Source organism: Amblyomma maculatum, chromosome 6 (genome assembly GCF_055883805.1).
Source record: "Amblyomma maculatum isolate TAMU_Amacu chromosome 6, ASM5588380v1, whole genome shotgun sequence".
Classification (NCBI taxonomy): Eukaryota; Metazoa; Arthropoda; class Arachnida; order Ixodida; family Ixodidae; genus Amblyomma; species Amblyomma maculatum.
In genome coordinates, this window is record NC_139349.1 from 37,179,015 (window position 1) to 37,193,859 (window position 14,845).

Genomic DNA, 14,845 nt, shown 5'->3' on the forward strand with positions numbered 1-14,845 from the left:
GGGTGCAACTTTCGGGGGGGGGGGGGGGGGAAGGGGGGGGGGAAGTATTTAGAGTGACAATGTTCGGGCTGCCATTCGCTAAGAAACAGAGTGGCAAGAAAGTTTCTAATAATAATAATAATGATAATAATAATAATAATAATAATAATAATAATAATAATAATAATAATAATAATAATAATAATAATCAATCAATCAATCTTTATTTAATGTGCGCAGGAACAACCATGTGGTCTTTGTGCTGCAGCACAAATAAAAAAAAAAGAAACAAAAATGAAAAAGCACAAACATGTTTACACACACAAAGAGAACACAAAAAAAATAAATAATACATGAAATGAAACAGACGAAAAGTATCACGGAAAGTAAGCAAACAATGAGTAGCATCACTTATATACACAGTGAGAGAATTTTTTAGCACACCAGGAAATAAAGAAAAAAAAAACGAACGGTAGATAGAAGAAAAAAAAAACAACAACAAATAACTGACATTGATTATAGTAATATAGAAATATACATAAAATAAACGACCCTTCCAGGCGCAACAAGTGCATGGTACTTAAAACACAGGCTAGAAATACAGAATAATACAATAAAGAAGTAAAATTGAACAAGGGGCAGTAAGATTCGAATATAAAGTTGAAAGTTGAAATATAAGTAAGAAACGGATAAAAAGTAGTTCACGATACAGACAGCATTGAACAGGAGAAAAAGCAAAAAGTGAAGTAAATACAATTTAAGGCTAGAAAGTGGGAGTTTCAAGTGATAAAGTACTATTTAGAATACAACGCTACGAACATCCAAAGTAAATGAACAGAGCGAGTTTTGGAAGATGTCAAGGCGAGGACAAAAAGAGTTAAATAACCACTGCATCCTGTCCAGAGGGGAGTGGGAATGAAGAGGAGAAACCTGAAATGGTCTGAATTCCCTCATGCTCTTTCGCGGAACGCGCAGTAGGATGTACTCTAAGAGCTGAGGGCACATAATGTGGCCATGAAGGAGTTTGTACAGAAATATGATATCAAGTCTGATACGACGGCAGTGAAGGGTAGGAAGATTCAGTTGGGCGCTCCTGGTGGAGCGAGATGGGGAAGTTGCGCAAGGAAAGTGATAATGAAATATCCGTAAAAATTTTTTTTGTACTCTGTCAACCTTGTCCAAGTTCGATTTGCAAGTGCCATTCCAAACAACCGACGCATACTCCAAGACCGGCAGGCATATGGACAGGTACAGTTTTAGGAACGGAAGTGGAGTATGGAACTCTCTCGAAAGTCTGCAAACGAATCCGAGTGTGCGCATAGCCCGCTGAGCAATGCGGTTAGTGTGAGAGGAGAAGCTGAGGGTGCGGTCAAAAAGTACACCAAGGTCATTAATTTCATCAACCCTATCCAACAGCACGGAATTCACAGAATAATGGTAGAGAAAGCTATGTGTTTTACGAGTAAAGGACACGACCCTAGTTTTGGAAGAATTGAGGGTAAGTCGATTCATCGCACACCAATCAGAAAAAGCAGATATGTCCGATTGCAACAACACGCAATCTTGAAAAGAATGTATTACCTTGAATATTTTTATATCATCAGCATAAAGAAGAAACGAGGAGTTCTTTATCGCCGCGGAAACATCATTAATAAAAACGGAGAAGAGAAGCGGGCCTAGTACTGAACCTTGAGGAACTCCACTCGTTGCAGGGTAAACGAAAGAAGTCTGTCCATTGACACTGACAAAGCAGAAGCGATCAAGGAGATAGTTGCGTAGGAGGGCTACGAGTGAGACTTCAGCGCCAGAGAGTAGAAGTTTTTCAAGAAGTAGTGAGTGAGTAACAACGTCGAAAGCTTTGCTCATATCACAGTACACAGTGTCAACCTGACCCCTCTGAAGGACTGCTGCAGAGGCATACGTCATAAACGTGACAAGGTTGGTAGAAGTAGAGCGGCCCGACATGAAGCCATGTTGATTCGGTACTATGATATGTTTGAGATGGAAGGAAAGTACGCTGTGCAAAGCTAATTCGAACAGCTTAGAGGTTGCACATAGAAGAGAAATCGGACGATAATTGGAAACATCAGATTTGTTTCCAGACTTGAAGACAGGAAACACGCGTGCCATTTTCCACACGCGAGGAAAGGCAGCATTTTTTAAACAGTTATTAAATATGGCAGTCAGTACTGGTACGAAGATATAACTGAAGGCTTTTATTATGGCAGCTGGAATGCCATCAGGTCCAGGAGACAAAGATGGTCTCAGACGCTTAAGACTCTCAGTTATCAACTCCTCGTCAAAGAGAATGGAATTAGATAGTGCACCAGATGGGAGGCAAACGGAATCACAATGTGGATGTTTGTAAACGGAGGAAAAATGTTGTGCAAAACTGTCGGCAACATCCCGAATTTCCGAACCCTGAGAGTCAACTAAGCTGATACTTAAATCTGATTTAATGGAACGCTTGCGAACGTAACGCCAGAACTGACTAGGACGATTTGAGGCATTCCTCTCTAAAGACTCAAGATAGGAGTCGTAGTCCCGCTTGTATAAGCGTTTGCAAAGAGAACGCACACGGCGAAACTCATCTGCCCAATTGTGAAACCCAGGGCGTTTCGCTTTACGATGGGCCCGTTCCTTGAGCTTTAACACCGTTATTAGTTCCCTTGAAAACCAGGAAGGGAACTTCCTATGCGTAGGAGTATACAAAGGTATGTACCGACGCATACCATCAAGAACTATTTCTGTAAAGCGACTGACTTGTCTATCTGAATCATTAATGTCATTTAAAAGGGACCAGTCGACGGAAGAGAAGAAATTGAAAAGACCGACATAATCACCACGTGCATACGCGAAACGGGGCGAATTCCCCACCCGATCTGAATTAGTAGAAGGTGAGGCAGAGAGAGCAGTAGTAACTAGAAGCGGAGGGTGAAATTTGTCACAGCGAGTCAGCGGTATGTCTGAACTCGAAACTCGAACGCTTTCAAAATTCGATAGACAGATGTCAAGAATATTACCGCAACAGTTTGCAATGAAATTGTGTTGCTGCAAAGAGTTAAAGGCTATAAAATCAAGTAGAGCGTTACACTTACTTAATATGTAATGATTGTTGTGAGAAGAAATAAGTGAGTTCCAGTTGATACCAGGAGTATTAAAATCACCTAAAATAAGAAGTTTGTGTTTGCTATGACGGGTTATAACATGTTCGATTGAGAGCAGAACATCATCATAGGCTGAAGGAGGTAGATTCGGAGGAATGTAGAAAGCTGCAAGTAAAAGTTTTTCATATCGATTTAAAGTGAGCTCGAGCCACACACATTCTTCAACAGTTTCCAAATCGGAACGTCGAACACACTTCACAAAACTGTCAATAGCAATGAGCACTCCACCTCCTCTTGATTTGGGACCTGTTTCAGGGCGGTCGCTACGAAAAACAGAGTAATTATTTGGAAAGAAATCATTGGAAGGAATATCACTTGAGAGCCAGGTTTCGGTAACCACAACAGCGGTATAACAAGAGGACAAGACGCTAGAAAAAAATTCTGATCCCTTAGTCCGAAGACCTCGGGCGTTTTGATAATAGATATCCAAATTAGGGGCCACTGCAATTTTGCGTCAGTTCAGAGAGATGAAGCATATCGTCGTAAAGCTTCCCACGAAAGTCCTTGTATATGCAGCCCATCGGCCACATCGAAGGCTCAACAAGCTTACTGTAGGATTCTTCATCAATTTCAATATGGAAGGACGAGTAGGAGTCGTACCTTGTTTTCAGCTGCCGGCAGGAAATGGGAGTAATATTCACAGATTTTAGATGGTTGGTAAGGTCTACCGATGTAGTATCGGGACTGAGTTTAGAGACGAAAATAGTCTTCGGACGCTTCTTTTGGTAAATGGCAACGTTCAGGACAGATGAGCTGGATGCGCCAGTAATGGCTCGACTTCGGTGCTTCTTCATCGCACTGGGTAAGTCAACCGCACGGCGAGGAGCAGAGGCAGAAGATGAACAGGTAATATCTCCAGTAGTCATCCCTCGATGAAGAGCGGCGGAGTAGTCCACAGATGGCTGCTCCTCACGGGTAGGATTGCCCACGGAGACAACGAGAGGACGCTCGACGAGAGGACGCTCACACTGCGAAGCAGCGCACCGCACAAGCTCCTGGCGTAGGCCGTGAACATCGGCACGTAGAGAGGCGATAACCTCGGCTTGTTGTACGAAAGCCCGCGAGTTCTCTACACGAAGGCGCTCGTTCTCTTCCCGTAGCTGGGCAACCTCATCGCTCAGAAAAGAGATTCCCTCAAGCGCGTCGAGGAGGAGAGCCCGTAGCGAGGCAAACTCACCGCCATGTTCGCCGGTCGCGGCTGAAGGGGGAAAACCGGTCGGGTGGCCGGGCAGGAGCGGGGCACCAGGGACTCTAGCACCACCGTCGCTAAGCCTAACACCGTCAGACGACGACGACGCACACAAATTACACAATAATGGCCGAGAGCCGGACTTCAGAAGTTGCAGCTCGTCATCCGCCCAGGTGACGCACTTCGTGTGAACACGTTTCGCACAGTCGGCACATCGTAAAAACTGCTGCTTGCCAAAAAACGGGCGGGAGCACAGCGCACATGCGTCCTTACTGGGCGCCATCTTAATAATGCCATAATAATAATGCCTTAATAATGCCTTAATAATGCCTTAATAATAATAATAATAATAATTTATTTTTCCTTTACTACAAGGAAAGGAAAGGAGCAGCCGCTAAAAAGCTGCTTCGAAGAGCAGCCTGACGGAGCGGCTGCCCCTGCATATGACGGCATTTCACAGCAGAGAAAGTCACGCCCACACAGTGAATAAACAGTCAATGGAGAAATAATTAGACCACAAAAAAGCCCTAGGTAAATCAGGAAAAATACATGAAAATAAAACAGAAATGCCGCAAAACAGAACACCTAACTTAAATATATGTATTTATAGAAACATTTCGCGGATTAATTTAATCGCTACGCGCCTACTACAAAAATGAAGACCAAAGGAGAAAAGGTGCTTTACGTGCAGGCAAGAAAAAATATACCCAAGATAATTCACATGCTGTAATTATCTGGGTCTCAACTCATTTATCTTAACAAGAGAAGGCTATTGTTAAAATGATAAAGCTTAATTTGTCCTAAAATCAAGCCTGATGACGCCTGCCGTCACCCAGTTCCAAATGACCATTTCGTGGCTAATTATATTTTTTTGGTATAGCATCAGCACGCGTTGGCAACTTTTCAGCCTGGATGCAAGATACAACTTGCACCCTGTTGACAGAATGGGGATTTCGAAGTCAAATGCACACATATATACTGCGTGGCATATTTTCTTGACAGTGAGGGCAACGATAATTAAGGGAGCGTCTGCAAATATCTCCGGCCTGCCGGTCAGCACAAAATCCAGTTTCCATTGCAGGTTTCATTTTGTTTCCGCTGCCAGGGAAAAGCGCTTTCGACAGCTTACTTGTCGGATTCTAAGCTTCTTTTCATTTTCACTAAGACTCGCTGGGGCTTTTCAGCTGTTTATTACTATCGAACAGCTAAGTAAACAGAAATGAGCCCAAAGTGGTTCTGACGCGCTCCTCGATTTATGACGGACAGAGGTTAAGAAATCGTAGACAACCGTCAAGTGGAACGATGAACTCGGCAGCACAAGGCCTCAACGTATCCGGTACGTATGACCACATCACTTCATCTATTATGCGCCTGCCTCCCCAGATTCATTCGAACCGCTCCCGGCTCAGCACTGCACTATTCTGTTATACTTAAGTCTTACAGTTCTGCAGTTATACGACAATAGTTTCCTGTGCCATACTTACATCCTTATAGTATGCATGCACTGGCACCTCCCATGATACTCATTAAAAAAGTATGCTTGCTTCTGCTGATTTAGCATTTCCCAAATCGCCCGGAAATACTTACGCCGCCACACGACGATGTCGTCTCTCTCCAGAAGCGAAGAGTTCTGCTTGTACTTCCGGAACGAAAACACAATATTGTTTAAGATCCTCTGAAACGTACTGACAGTCGGCATATCTACGTCGCGGTCATTTATTATGTGGCTCCGTAGCTGTGCTGTAGCCGACACTTCGTTCCACACATAATGCTGAAGCACTTGTCGCCTCATTTGAGCGAGTGTGACGATTTGCACTCTTAAGAGCGTCTTCCATTTTTCTTTTCCCTTTGTTAACACAACCCCAGATCCCTTCAGCCTACTGCGCTTTGGAGACTTCAAAGCAGTCGGGAGTCGGCACGCTCACTCACTCCGCGGTGAGCTCGCTGACACTGCCGCATACGCACGAGGTGGAAAGCTGAGGCTGACTACTCCGTACGGCAGCTTACACGTTGCACATCATCTCATTTGCCTGCTTTGATAATGATCGATACTTCAGTCCCACTTGGACCTTCTTTGGCGAAAGAAGATACATGGCTTCTAATGCGTACGACAGCATGGATGGAAAGTTTTTTTCCCCTCTATGTCCAACACTAGCCGTCAACTTCTTTCAGAGTGGCTTTCAGATATAGTGAAGTGGTGAACTATGTTGTCAGAGTGGTGGATATCTCAAAAACCCGAAAGGTATACCCCCCATTTCTGCGTTGTGTGTGAGAGGGGTGTTACCTCATCCTGTGCGCGGCACGGCGCGTCAGCCGGGCCGGAGTAAGGCGATACTTCACAACCGACCCCTCTGCTGTTTACCTCGTGATCTGGCACCTGGGAGTCTTAAGTCGAGACATAAGTGGGACCTCGCCCCGGCGTCGAGAGAGAGCGACTCGCCTGCAGAATTCGGATCACATTCACTTTGTTTCGTGAACTGACAGACCAAAGATGCGTGTGCTGTATGTACCCTTGTTTAACCTCCCCACCCATATATAATGTAAAAATTCAATACAGTTTCGTCGTTTGTTTTCAGGAAAGTGTTTCCGTGTCGTCATTGCCTGTTCCCACAACAGGACTTGAATCCAGAAAAACCTGGACTGAAAAAACACTTCGCAGTCACGCTGCAAAGCTAAAATAATCGCAGTTAAGTTGTAAATATACCCCAAAATAATAAGCTCTATGATTTCCATTTGCGCTAATGCGAAGCTGGTATCACTAACCATCACTTGCTAGTTAAAGAGTGTTTAACTAACACTAACCAGACATTAACTAGTACTTAGAAAGTGCAAGCCATGGTTACTATCACTAGTCAATAGTAATGGTTAGACGTTTCGAGACGTCCGTAGCTGTCACATGGTGACGTCATCGGCCGTGACGTCATGACTGGTGATGACGTCACCAGAAGATTCACGCATATACGAAGCTGATCCCGCCAGGTGTTTGCGGATGCGAGTGCAGTTCTTTTACGCGCGTTCAAAACATTAAATACTTGTGCTTAGCTTGTGGGGCCAGCAAAAGAGTATGAATCGCAAGAGAGCACATCTACCTGTTCTCACTGTTTTCGCTGGTTTCGCTTTGCCAGATTTATGCGAAATAGCCCAGATTTTCACCACGTTTTTATACTGACGGTATCTACTACTTCAATCATTTTAATAATTGTACGCGTATTGGTCCATATATTTTAGACGCTCAAGGTTTGCATTCCTTCTGGATTAGATAACAGCCTTTATTGTTATGGTCGCCATCCGGAAATTAATCTGTCGAAAACCACTTGCTGTCTATTTCTTCCAAGCGCATTTTCTTTTCAAATACAAAAAAAAAAAAAAAAAAAAAAAAACGAGACGCTCATTGTTTTTAGTCGTTTGATAATTAAATTTGTAATAATATTGTTTGTATGCAATATTTTCTGTATTATCTACCATGGAGGTCTTAAAAAGAAAAAAAAGATTACCTCCACTTGCACCAGGTCGCCAGGTATGCAGACCGAAGTGCCCCGTAGAACCAAGCCATGAGTACAAATAAAGTGGCGGTTTAACGCTTTGCCAAGGGGAAGGGGGGGGGGGGGGGGGGGGGGGGGGATTACACCGCACCTCAGACCCGGGTGGGCTTAAATAGTTTTAGTTCACGTTATGCTCATTTTCAGTGTGTGGTCGTTACGCCCTGTGTATGCAACAGCAGTGGCAGCATGTAGGAAGAATCGAAGCTACACCCAATGCTATGCGGGCTACATCTTTCAGAAGACCCTTTTGCAAAAGATTTTTCAGCGTAATTGAAGTGGCAATAAACGAAAGAAATACATGTGAGCAATTATGCGCCGCTGCACCTCTTCCGTCGGTTCACGTACTCAAAGACATTTTCACTCTTGAATTTGGCTTCTGGGCCCTGGCCGATATATTTCAAAAACATCATGGTCTTGAGCGAAAAGGTAGGTATAAGTGTCCAATCTACTTCCTTCTAGTACGATTTCTCGGAGGACCATAAATATAAGCCTGTTTACGTATGGGCCCAAGCACAAAAATATTTATGCAACTAAGGCACGTATGACCATGCAGTACATTACTGACAAATTGTATTCAAATAGCACATAGAAGATGCAATGGCTGAATCACATTCTGAACAGAATCACTCAGCTGCATGTGGCTGCAGGATGGGATTGATAAATGCATTAGGCATGTGCGATTGCTTAAACATTTCGAACAATGAATGGAATGCTCTCCTTTTCTATTATTCATACCAATCGAACAGCGCATGTTCAAGATAATACTATACCAATCAAATATTTACCATATTTTTTTCTCAAAACTTTGCAATTACAAGGCACGATTTTCGTGTTATATTCACTGTTTTGTTTCTTTAATGACTGCATCAGCTGCCTAAAGCAATGTTGCCAGCTTTGCTTCCTGCCCTGTACAGTACACGTGGGATGAAGGGTTCAGTACAGCAAACCTTAACTTTAAGCCCGATCTCGCAGGCCGTGACTATAACTTAACGTAGCTATTGTTCGTCTTGTGTCGTGGGGTGCAGCTCTAGTCCTCTGTAGTGGTCAATACATAAACTTCCTTTCCGATGCATATAACTAGAAGGTCGTGGAGTTAATACGCTTGGCTTCATTTTGCCCTTCTTAGAGGCGATTGTTATTGCAACTTATAAAAGGTAAAGCTTAAAGTCCACGACTTAAAGCACCGCATATCAGCGCAGCCGCTGGCGCTTCTGGGTTCGCACAAATTGTATTTTTTGACGAACATTCCCATATGTAAATATACACTGTCATAAATATACCATTCGTGTTCGATTCAGTTTTATCGCAATTCCATTCATAATCCATTCGACAGCAAAGTTGAGCTATTCGTATTAGATTAGCCTCGAAAAACACAAAATTGTGACACCCCTAAAGACCGTACAAAGTGTTCAAGAACCATGCATGTATGAAAGCGCCTGGAATCCTACAAGTACCAAATGCCACACCGAAAGTTTGACTTACGATTATTTTATGCGGAAGGCAAACCAAGTCGAAAACTGTATCGAGTTAAGAAACAATTTCCCATTACAGTCGAACTGAGCCTAGTCATACGGTTGCGCAGAAAAGTCATATAGTGTTTTGAGAAATTTCGCAGTTGAGGACAAATTTGTATTACTCTGAGGGTGCTCATAGGCGATTAATTGCTAATTAAAAGTTATTCCTTATTCCCTTCCTGCTGATGGATTGTACTAAAGAATATGTGCTATTCAATTTTGCTCACAAAAGACAATACCAAGTGTTCGACTTTTCATCCCGGAGATAAAAGCAAGCGGCTTATTCTCACTTCAATTTCTTCCTCATCGGTAGGCGCCAACTTTGGTTCAATACAATCTATGCGACACGTATGTCGCCTATACTGAAACTCTTGCCAAACTTGAGATGACAAAATCTCCACAATACGATATTATAAGCCACCATAATGTCGTCGAGAGGACCAAGTAATTCCGCGTGCTCTGTTCAGCCGCAACACATTACAAATCCGTTCTTTCCCTATCACCGCAAAGTCGGACGCACTCACGCCGACCTCCGCCTACCCCAGTGTTTGCCGCAGCGGAGGCATCCGTGGCGCGTGCCAGGATTCATTAGGGCTAAAACCATGCGGACCTCGCTGCCGTCCTTGCCCGCGCGGCTGAACCGCACAAATGGCCGGGGACGGCGTGCGCGCATGACGGACCGCCCGGACATCAGTGATGCGTGCAGCTAATTTCTGTCCGTCACGTTTTCGTTTGTTGCCATCCGCGGTCTCCCCGTGACAAGATTCCTGGGAAATCATCGCGTGCGTATGCGAAAGGACACTCGTTGCAATGTCACAACGCCACAACAGCTTGTTCGTCACAGCGTGCATGTTGTTGGGCTCTCTCCTCACTAATGAGGCTCATTCAAACGTATACGACTCTGCATCGAGATGTACGCTGTCGCTGCATTCGTGGAGCTGATCACTCGTACCTAACATGCCTTCTACGTAAACTGGGTCAGTGCACAAAGTCAGGAAGACGAATCGGTACCTTGTGAAATAACGAGTCACTCCAAGCGGAATGAAAAGTCTTAGTCGATGTTCAGAACGAACCTTAAACGCATTGGTCGTACGTGGATCTTCCAAATAACCACACACTTATTGCTTCTTCCCGTGAACACTCTAGCCGCTATTACAAATCTGAGTAGTTACGAAATTAAAAAAAAAAAAAACTTACGACGCGTCATTAGGGGTAAGTAGTAATCCTAAAAGAGCGCATCGTTTTCAAAGTGCTACTCAATATTTCTAGGTGCCCATTCAAAATCTCAGCAGTCATGCAGGCATTAGGAAAAAATGGTGTAAAAGAACGATGTGTAAAAATGAAATAACTCAGTAAAATATGAATCAATGATAACATTTCGTTGAAAATAACTCAAGGGAGGAATATCAAAAGAACGATCGATGACTTAAGCCGGTAAAACAGAGCGGTGAATGTTAAAATTATCAATGGTCTCAGAAGGGAACAACAGTTTACGATAAGGGGTGGGAAGGAGTAAGGAAATACTTCTACCTAGCGCAAGTAGTGAATACAGATCGCTAATACGGGAGTAAAGCAGGTAGCCAAATAAGATAGAGATGAATCTCATTTGGACGTTACTTTCACCTGCATACGTCAAGAGAAATCAATGACATCATATGAGAAATCAAATACATATGACAGCTGCATATTACTGTGGTATCCTTAAGAGGTATAAAGTAAAATGATAATGAAAACAGCTTAACCTAAATTAAGGACAACGTAGCGAGCTACGGAAAGAAAAATTGTAGGTGTAACGTTAGGCCAAAGGAAGATAGCAGAGCTTGTGCTACGTTGTTAGTCTGTCTGTGAGTGTTTTTTTTTTTTTTTTTTGCGCTCTAACTTTATAATGCTCAATATGCACCAACTTGCCCAGGAAGAAGTTATACGGAAGATAGTAGAATAGATAAGGGAACAAGTGCGAGCAGATTATATTCTGGTCGACAAAATTAAGCAGAAATGGGAATGGTAAGACATTTAATGCGAAGGGAAGATAGCTGATGCTGGCTTAAGGGTACAATTAGATCGCAAGGGAAGGCAAGCGTAACAGGCAGGTGAAAGTTAGATGTGCAGGTGAAATTATGGACCTTGCGCGGTCATAAGTTGCCCGCACCTGTCACGGGTCCTGGTCAATTGAAAAGGAGAACCTGCACTGGTCATAGTCAGGCTGACGATGATGATGAATGCAGCATAGCTACAAACGTCGGTTATATTAACCTTTCGCAGCCATTGTCATCGTAATCGTGAGGTTGCAATCGCTTTCAAGAGCATCGTCCTATTGAAACGACCACACACTGATATTGTATTGCTGTATTATATATTCTCTTGTCAAGCCTTGTACAAGCATGCAGGCCTCGATACCATGTTCTCTCCCATTTTAACTGGTTTTCTTGTCGCCAAGAAAATCCTCTCGGCATGCACTGAGCTTCGAAGCACGGCTTGGGCACTTGATTTATGTCGTGAAAAAGAAATCTAAATATGACGATGATCAGCTACTGATGAAAGGTACAAAATCGTGCTAGTTGGTTCATTACGATACACGAAAGCAGCACATACGAAACGACCACACAAGGAGTAAGACAAGCACAAGCGCAGACACTGCCAACTGAAAACGGGCTTCTTTTTTGTCACCTTCTTCCTAAGCTAATAAATATAGGCGGAGAAAGCAACCTTTCAGAGACACCGCGTGAACTCAAGAACAAAACAACAAACTTCTAAGGGCACAAATATTGAAGGAGGAAACCACAAAAATAAAAAAGAGAACAGACAACAAAAATAAACATAATCAAATATTATTCACTGGAAGAATTAGATAAGCAACGACTTTTTTTGGAGTGCGACAGAAAGCGAGCTAACTCAAATCTGTCGCCCCATAAGGATGACGAAAGCTTCATAGATTTCCTTGCCTTCTTTCTGTTGATGTCATCAAAGAACGCGCGTCAGTCATTGTAGGAAGTGCAAAACATGTGGCCTTCTGCTTCAAAAGACGCACGTTCTCCGACGATATGATGAGAAAATATCCACAGAAATCCATGAAGTTTTCGTCATCTATATGGAGGGGCAGACCTGCAGTGTTAGCTCGCCTTCGGTCGCGCTACTGAAAAAGAATTGCTGTGTCCCAATTCTCCCAGTCATTAATCCTCATTTTGCTTATTTGGATTTTTTTTTTTTGTCCTTTGATGTTGTTTGTCCTCTCAGTTGTGTTGTTCTTGGGGTCACGTGGTGGCTTTACTCTTTTGCCTTTTTCTACCGGTCTTATTGGCTTAGGAAGAAGATGATAAAAATATTCTGTTTACAGTTGGCTGAGTCAGTGCTTATGCCTGTCTTACTTCCCCCTTCCTCGTTGAGTTTACGCTGCTTTCGTATATCGTAACCAGCTGCTGCAGCGGTACAACCAGCACAGAGCGCGAGACGAGTGCTCAATGTTTTGCATTCAAGACCTGGGAGAATCTACTTTTTCGGGCCTTCACACTCGACTATTTCCTTCTAAAGGATAAAGCTCCTGTTATTTTACCGATTACCGACTATTTTGAGTGCAGATCCGTGTATTTACCAACCAGCTTACTGCTACTGTTATTTCACCGGTGTTAATGCGCGAATATATGAGATCGCTCACCGGATTCATAAAATCAATTATTTTTTCCTTTACTTATTCCCTCATCCTTCATCACGTGCACCATTAATACCTTTGGGCAATAATCATCACTTATAACAACAAACCAATAAGAAGCGACCGAGGTTGCCAAACACGTCCAGTTCAGTCTGTGGCACACTGCAGTTTTGTCACTTCCGGGCCTCTTGCACTGTTCGGCCCCAACTGCTCTTGACGGTGGTGAAGGTCGTACGACAACGTATCCCTTGTTCTTATTACTTTCTCTCCTCAATACGTGCAATTTTCCAGTCTGTGCCTTCACCTCTGCGCCAACAACATTCACCCTGAACGCCGTCTCTGGTGACGCGACCTCGGTCTCCTGCTGCCGAGCAACAGGTTTTCGCGGACAGAGGAGGCGTTCCCGGCGCGAAGCTAACGTCAAAAGGACACGCCACTGTCCTGAATGGACTGTGCGGTGACAAGAGAGAAAGGGCAGAGCGCACGGAATGGAAAGCAAGGTAAACATGAGTGACACGTGTAACTGGACCCAAAAGTTATCCTGGAGCAAACGATTCGTGGGCACGAAAGCGCGCACCTGTAAATCGCTAGCAACATGATGTTCGTTTTTGTTGCTCTTACCTCCTCTCTATCTCCATTGAAGTCTGCTGCTAGTATAAATAAGAGAGTGCTTCACCACTGCCGTGTTTGGAGAGTGGGGGAAGAAGTTTCCGAAAGCTGTCACGGATAAATAGAGGTGAGTTCTGCGCGAATCAACAAATGTCTACTGCTTTTCATATTTACGCCTCACAGTCAAACACGCATGCGAATAACGTCTGCGCAAAGCATTTTATATTCAAAAGTCCCTCCATCACTCTTGCAAGCCGTTCTAGGCACAGGCATAGATAAAAACATCGTATTTTTTGCTGTGCTGTTTCTCTACTTTTGACAGCCTCATAATGATTGAATGTCGCATTTTACTCACTTTACTGCTTCAAAAGGGAAACCAGTTTAAGAATTCATCACATACAAAAAAGAGAGACAGAGCAGAATTGCAAGAGTAGCTCCGTTTTGAGATCGTAGGACCGCTTAGCATCATGGTCACTACATTTTGAGCACTGACTTCCTCCCTGGACTTTCATGTATAATGGCTGCGTTGGGATTGAATCTTCAGACAGACAAAAGTAGAAGATTAAATGCGAAGGAAAGGAGCATCTTTATGACAACCACGGAAACTCTCCTCTTTTACATAGCTGTATGACAACGTGTCTCGCACCACTTCCAGGCATTCATAAACGCGTCACGAAAATTGCGGCGGAAAGTGCACTGTCGTCGCCAGCGAGAATGTTTGCAACCAGCAAACGCGTGAAGCCTGGCAACGTTGTGCACTCTTACATAATTATGGTTAATACACTGGCGATGTCGCAGTTATAGTTACCGCAGTTTCGCCAATTAATTTGTTGTGGCGAGAAGGACCACGATGTTCGCAGTTGGCTGAAGGCGAAGACGCCTTCGAGTGTTGTTTTACGATCCTCAATTTTTAATTTCATTCCGGACATTCCGGACCTTGTTGTGACTTCTGTGACTCCGGATCTGAAAACCAAGTTCTGTAGCTGTTCATTTGTAGAAACTGGAGAAACTATCGACTTAAATGGTCTGTAAGTAAGCATTTTGAGTATTACACTTATAAATAATATGCAAAATCGAGCAAAATGTATCATTAGAGCACGCTTTCTTTCCTTGCTAAAATGAGCTCATTGTAGAGAGGCGGAGAAATGAAACTCTTTAGAAGCTGCTTTTGCAAATTCAATGTCAATGCCGCTGCCGGA